Here is a 7,500-nt window from a genome sequence, read left to right as displayed (position 1 = left end):
TATGTACATCATCACATGATTTATATAACGCTACGGTTGGGTATGTTTTATAGTTGCTCAAAGAGGTCGGTGTTGGTCTGCGTTGGCAAGACTTAAATAGTAAAATTAATAAAAAATGTACTGTGAATTTGCTGTGAGGGCTGGAAACTCCAACGTTACCTCAGGGAAAAGTTGAAAGGAGAGAAATTAATGCGACACAGCAGAGTTTTACATCCTCCAAGTTAACAAAAAACAAAAAATAGCAACTGATAAAGAATGCAAGACCACGTGAGCTTCATACGTGAACAGTAAGTGGTAAGAGAAACAGTGTGACAAGATAGAAGGACGGAAGAGTGGAACGAGGTGAAGAAGCAGGTAGTACGAAAGTGTTCAGTTAAGTTCTTATGACCACTAAATAAATCATTAATTCTAGAAACAGTCGTGGCAATTCCACCACACTTAATCAATTTACACATCGCGACACAAACGTCAAAAATACTTATAAATCTTATTTAAAACATATGCGAGTGGAACATGAATATATCACCAGAGATTTGAATCTGAGAGTTGCACATTTCCCAATAGAATTCCTGGAGACAAAATATTGCTGAGGGAAATGATATGTGTCGACTTGAGAAGCATATTTCAGAATTAAACTGTCGGGAAAAAAATTTACACATCAGAAAATATGTCAAACAATTTATATTTCTTCATAATAGAGCTTCATTCTAAGGTGGTGATTTGGCAGGATCTTTAGCACTCTGGACAAAATGCTTTGGGGCATTTCACGCATCTTTACGCTTTGAGTTCAAATACCGTCGAGGATGACTTTGCCTTTCCTCTTTTCGGGGCCGAGAAAATAAGTTCCAGTTGAAAACTAGGATCGATAAAATAAATACCAGTTGAGAACTGGGAATGATGTAATCGATATATCCCCTCCTCCGAAATTTCTGGCCTTGTGTCAAAAATTGGAACTAATATAGTTTCATTCTGTTGAGGAGTTTTATATTAAGTCGATAATGGATCGCAGTTATTAAAAGCTTGGGATCTAGATAACTTATAATATTGGTTTCAGCAGAGATATATTGAAATTATTATAATCACATAAAATAGCAAGAATTTTTAGATGGGTGTCTGTCACTAATTTTTCTTGAATCATCGATAGTGCTTCACCAGTTGGGACTTTGGTGAACAGACTTATCACATCTAGACTCACCATCTGGTTGGATTCAATTGATCAATTCTGTGAAATGGGTGGAATTCTTCACGTAAGATGTTGACTTTCCTGCTAATGGACTGATTATATCCACAAGGAAGCGACTCGGTGGATGACATGCTGAACTTCTACAGCTCCCTATAGGTCTTAATGGAATACCATCCTTGTGAATCTTAGGGAGACCGTACATGTGTGGTAGTTTACTGTAGTGTTGCGTTAGTTGTCTGTAATTCATTGGTGCAAAGTGATCCTTGTTTTCGATCAAGATCTGTGACAACTTCCTCTCTCTTTTCAATGTATATGAGTATCGAGTTACGTTTGTATGTATGTGCCATTACTTTCTAGAGTTTCTTGTTCTTCGTACGATTTGTAGTTTTACGATATCATTTTTCATTCCTATATAATATTTTATTCTTTCTCTGCACAGTTTCGACACTTGAATCTTTAACATCCAGCTTTTCTACCAACAAATTTGAAATGATTCTAAAGGCACCGTCACCGGCTATGCCAATCTTCAACGCTTTTTCTAGTGTCGGGTTAGTTTCTTTCATAGAAACTCGTTGCATATTTTTTTCGTAAATGTGTCCACAATCAATATGCTTCTGTAATGCACAGTTTAACTATTTTGGTTTTAATTCTGCCACAAAATCTGCAAAACTAATTCCATCCTTTTGAAAGTAGCCATAAAAATTATATCTCAATATCACAGTATTTCTTTGCCGCAAAATGTGTTCTGTTCTTCCATGATTTCCAAAACATTTATATTTTGAATCATCTTTTTAACATCATCAAAGTGTTGGCCGATATAAATGTTTTTTAACCGTCGGCTCCATTAATGAAATATTAATTTTATGTCGTCGCTGGTAGCTTTGTTTAAAACGATGTAAATCTCCATTTTGCTCACGAAACCATTCCAACGATTCTCTCTATGACAAAATGCCAAAACCTTGCCTTTCTCTTAAATAATTTGCACTTTTTAAATGGACTTGGATCAAAATTTACGACCATAAATTTTCACTCATGCAATCAACTGAGCTATCAGACTCTTTGAATTAGCACCCTAAGTGGCTGAGTATTCTGAAGACATTTAACGTAATACCCTAGTCTATTCAGTACAAAAACTACGATCAACTCAATGGGATTCTATACAGTTTCCGTCGTCTCAAATTCACTCACAAAGTATGAGTTATTCTGATGTTATAGAAAATAACACTTTCCAAAGATGCCATGCAACAAGATCGAAACCGAAACCTTATGATTGCGAAAAACACCTCTTCGGCCATTTATCGCTTACAATGTGAACTTATGTCAACAAAAATTTCTTCGGTTATTGTAATATCACAATCTCCAAACAAATACTTGTTTTAAAAAAATCCTTTCACATCTTTTACATATTTCAGTCATTAGCCTCTGGCCATGTTGGGGCACCACCTTAACAGGTTTTTTTTAATCGAACAACTCGCCCTCAGTATTTTGACGTTTTTAATTCTGGTGTTTATTTTATCGGTGTTTTTGGCTAAACCGCTCGGTTATGAGGACTTAAGCAAACCAACATAGGTTGTCAAGTGGTGGATGGGTAGGGGGGGTCAATCTTAAACACAGCAACGTACATATATACAAGTACACACTCATACAAGCACACACTCATACAAGCACACACACATATATACTCGACGGGCTTCCACACAGTTTCTATCTACCAGATTCACCCACAAGACATTGGTTGGTTCGGGGTTCGAGTAGAAGACACTTGCCCAAGGTATTGTACAGTGGGACTGAACCCGAAACCACGTGGTTGCAAAGCGAGCTTATGGAGCACATAGCTATTCCTGCACCTATATCTCTAAAAATCGATAATCCTTTGCCACAAGTTCTCTTTTATTTTTTCCCCCAAATTTCTGCACAGCGTTATTAGGGTTTGAGGGGAGGGGAAAATCGAATATATCGATTCCAGTACTTGACAGATACTTTATATTATCGACTCTGAAAGGATGAAGGGCAAAGTGGACCTCAGAAGAGTTTGACAGACGAAATGCCGCTAAGCATTTTGGTTTGCTGACAACTCTGCCCCAGCGCACTGCCTTATTCTATTGAAAATAATTCTTTCTGCTATAGGCACAAGGCCAGAAATTCAGGAGACGAGAACAGTCGTTTACATCGACCCCAATGTTTCATTGGTACATTATTTATCGAGCCCGAAAGGATGAAAGGCAAAATCGACCTCGGCGGAATTTGAACTCAGAACGTAAAGTCGAACGAAATTGCGCTAAACATTTCGTTAATGGTTTTTGCCAGCTCGCTGCCTTCATTTTGTTGAAACTAATACTAAGTCTTTTTCTTAATTATTAAAAAAAACTTTTATTTATTTATCTATTCATTCATTCAGCCCAAACACATTTATATCACGAATATTTTCCGTATATTAGGGCGGCGGGCTGGTAGAATCGTTTGCATTCCAGGCAAGATGCTTAGCGCCATTTCGTCCGTCTTTACGATCTGAGTTCAAATTCCGCCGAGGTTGACTTTGCCTTTCATCCTTTCGGGGTCGATCAAATAAGTCTCAGTTGGCGCCTCTCCCAAAACTGCTGGTATTGTGCCAAAATCTGAAACCAATACTGTCTGTGTATTTCTCTGCCGCATTGTAAGCCTGAATACACGGAAAACAAAATGGAAGTTCATCAGTTATCAGAAAGTCAGAATGATCTTACTAATTGTTTCTATTTGAATCACAGGGGCTGCACCTTTGAGGATAGGGTTTAGTTAATTATATTGACTCCTAGTGATCGACTTCGAAAGAAAAGCTTGTTCTTGGCCAATATAATAATTTTTTCCAAGTTTAGCACCAGGCCAGCAAGTCGATTACATCGATCCCGGTTTTGTCTGATACTTATTTTATCGACCCCCAAAAAAGGGTCAAAGCACGTGGCCTAGTGGTAAGGATGTGGCGCTCAAGATCGGAAGGTCTTCGTTTCGATTCCATGACTGGCTACTGCGTTGTGTTCTTGAGCAAAACACTTCACTTTACGTTGCCCCAGTCCACTCGGCTGTAAATGCGACCGACCGCCGACTCATTCAGGGACAGTGTTATTTTCTTGGTCAGGGAGTGTTATTTTCCATACTCCATGGAAACCGAATAATCACCACTTCGTGTCCTATCATTTGAAACATACGATAGTAATGTTGCTGCCACCGCTGCTAATGATGATGATGATGATGAACGAATGACAGGTAAGGTTGACCTCAGAGGAATTCGAACGTACTGAACAGGAAGTATTTTACGATGTTCTATCAGTTCTGTCAGTTCGCCACCTTCTCGGTGAATATATTACATTATATAACTATATATGGTATGGTATGGTATAATAAGGTGGTGAGCTGGCAGAATCGGTAGTACGCCGGATAAAATGCTTAGCGCTGTTTCGTCCGTCTTCTGAGTTCAAATTCTGGCACGGTCAACTTCGCCTTTCATCCTTTCGGGGGTCGATAAAACAAGTACCAGTTGAGCACTGGTGGGGGGGGCGATGTAATCGACTTACTCCCTCCACCGAACTTCATGACCTTGTACCAAAATTTGAAACCAATATTATATTATTTTAATATAATACAATATAATCTGATATAATATAATATAACGTAATATAATAGTGGAGGCGCGATGCTCAGTGGTTAAGGTGTTGGACTCATAATCGTAAGATTGTGATTTCGATTCCTGGACGGGATGACGCATTGTATTCTTGAGCACTTCATTTCACGGTTTTCCAGTCCACTCAGCTGACAAAGAATCAGTAATCCTGCGACGGACCGGCGTCCCAACCAGTTAGGGAATATATATGCCATTGAAACCGGGAAACCAGCCCTCATGAGCCTGGCATGGATCGAGAAGGAAACGTTTATTTTTATTTTTAATATATGTGTAATGATATATAATGAGAAATAAAAATGAATGAGTTTTAGTAATTAGATGACCCTCACTCCATTAAATTTCAATGAGAAAATGGGGATAGAACACTTATGAAAATACTGGGTTTCTGTGTGTATGAATGTGTGTCTGTCTACTGTTTGCGTGTGCACAGTAGGAAATTTATATAATAAAAATGAAGCGTTATGCAAATGAGTTTTCCGGAGTGTAGTTAAAGCAAAAACGAGAAGAGAGAAAGAGAGTGACAGGCAAGAGATGTAAAGAAAGAGAGGGAAAGAGAGAGAGGGGGGAGAGAAACAGAAACACAGACAAACAGACATATGAGTAAAGATCTTAAAAGCCCTGTTGGTACATACAATAAGAGTAGAAGATAAAAGCAAGAGAGATTAGAAAGTTCACTCGTTATCGCGACTCTTCTGCCAAAGAATCTTCGGGACATACGATAAGAGTTCTACAAGAAAATAAAAGCTGAAGCGGAAGCCATTTTAAATCAGCTGAGCAAACGAAATGACTTCTGATAAAGATACAAGAGAAATTTCTTATTAAACTGATATATAAACTTACTTAAACCATATCTATTGACTAAATGCAAATGGCTTACCATAAGCCAGTGCTATCTTTTCAGAGACAGAGTACCTCTCATCCATTCCATCAGAAACTAACTGGTGCAATATCGATTTTCTCAAACCTTTGATTTTAACGCCATTCCAGATTATTGATTTTTCCCGAACCTGGTACGGTCACCTTGGTCATAACACACTCGACTAAATGAATATTAAATTTAATTAATTAATTAAATGAAATATAGGTACCCGTACATTAGTATAAAATAGTGCGGATTATAAGAGATTCCGAATCATCGATGTCCGGGAATCGGTATTCTACTTGTTCTTAAGTCTGTCTTTTACATTTTCTCTTTTACTGCCTTGAAGAATTTTGGTCGGACGAATTGGCCCCAGTACTTATTTTTTTTAAACCTACTACTTATTCTATAGTTCTCTTTTGCTGAACCGCTAGGTTACGGGGACTAAACACGTAAACAAACCAACACCGGCTGTCAAGCGGTGGAGCTAGACAAGTACACACACAATCACAGACACACACACACACACACACACACACACACACACACATATATGGTGTGTTTGTGTATGTATACTCGACGGGTTTTTTTCAGTTTCCGTCTACCAAACCCATTCACAAGGCTTTAGTCGGCCCGACGCTATAGTAGAAGACACTTACTCAAGGTGCCATGCAGTGGGACTGAACCCGGAACAATTAAGAGTAAAGCAAAAGAAACGCGGTTCAAATTCCTTTAGAAAGTTAGTGTGTTTCACTTTTCTGACTCCAATTCGTTCGTACCCTATGTTGTTCTTCAGACATTTGCCGATACAAAACTTGGACACATTTCTGTTGTATCCAGTTTAACAAAACGGAAAGTATGTGGAACCACGACATGCATGTGTGTGTGTGTGAGAATGAGTGTGCGTGTTATTGAGAGTGTGTGTGAGTGTGTGTATGAGTATGTGTGTGTGAGAATGAGTGTGTGTGTGTGTGTGTGTGTGTTTCAAGCGCTTGACAACCGTTGTTGAATTCTTTATGTCCCCTTAACCTAGCGGTTCGACAAAAAAATAAATGACGATATTATATAAGTATGCTACTTAGAAAGAAAAAGTACCGTGGTTGATTTGTTTCACCAATCTAGCGTTTCTCAACCATTATTTGCCTACACACCCCTCTGATTCCTATTTTACTCAAATGGATTCTCCCAGACATTCGATGTTTAAAAACCGAATATATTTGTAAATATATTTTATTAGGAATTACTCTTTTACTCTTTTACGCTTTTACTCTTTTACTTGTTTCAGTCATTTGACTGTGGCCATGCTGGAGCACCGCCTTTTAGTCGAGCAAATCGACCCCAGCACTTATTTTTTGTAAGCCTAGTACTTATTCTATCGGTCTATTTTGCCGAACCGCTAAGTTACGGGGACGTAAACACACCAGGTTGTCAAGCAATGTTGGGAGGACAAATACAGACACACAAACATACACACACACACACACACACACACACACACATATATACATATATATACATATATACGATGGGCTTCTTTCAGTTTCCGTCTACCAAATCCATTCACAAGCTTTGGTCGGCCCGAGGCTATAGTAGAAGACGTTTGCCCAAGGTGCCACGCAATGGAACTGAACCCGGGACCATGTGATTCATAAGCAAGTTACTTACCACACAGCCACTCCTACGCCTATGTATTGTATAAGAAAATTTGTATAAGAAAATTGTATAAGAAAATTTTTAAAGCATTTTATGAATTGTAGAAATATAATAAATTTATTGCAGATAAATTTTAACAACACAATCTTA

At 38.3% G+C, this 7,500-nt stretch overlaps 1 protein-coding gene and 1 long non-coding RNA gene across 8 annotated transcripts in view; one reads left to right on the top strand and one right to left on the bottom strand.

Annotated features, from left to right (window-relative positions):
• The window catches only part of LOC149130987 (uncharacterized), a 4,540-nt gene extending 1,112 nt beyond the window's left edge, over window positions 1–3,428 (top strand). The window contains exon 2 of the long non-coding RNA XR_016238501.1: window positions 1,623–3,428. This is a non-coding gene — a long non-coding RNA (uncharacterized LOC149130987). The remainder of the gene's footprint in view (window positions 1–1,622) is intronic.
• LOC106872340 (G protein-coupled receptor dmsr-1) overlaps window positions 1–7,500 on the bottom strand; it is a 273,046-nt gene that overhangs the window by 149,259 nt on the left and 116,287 nt on the right. The gene's annotated exons all lie outside the window — the stretch shown is intronic.

Source organism: Octopus bimaculoides, chromosome 26 (assembly GCF_046866305.1).
Source record: "Octopus bimaculoides isolate indiv1 chromosome 26, ASM4686630v1, whole genome shotgun sequence".
Classification (NCBI taxonomy): domain Eukaryota; kingdom Metazoa; phylum Mollusca; class Cephalopoda; order Octopoda; family Octopodidae; genus Octopus; species Octopus bimaculoides.
Note: the sequence above shows the minus strand (reverse complement) of the source record. Positions and strands in the feature narration are given on the sequence as shown.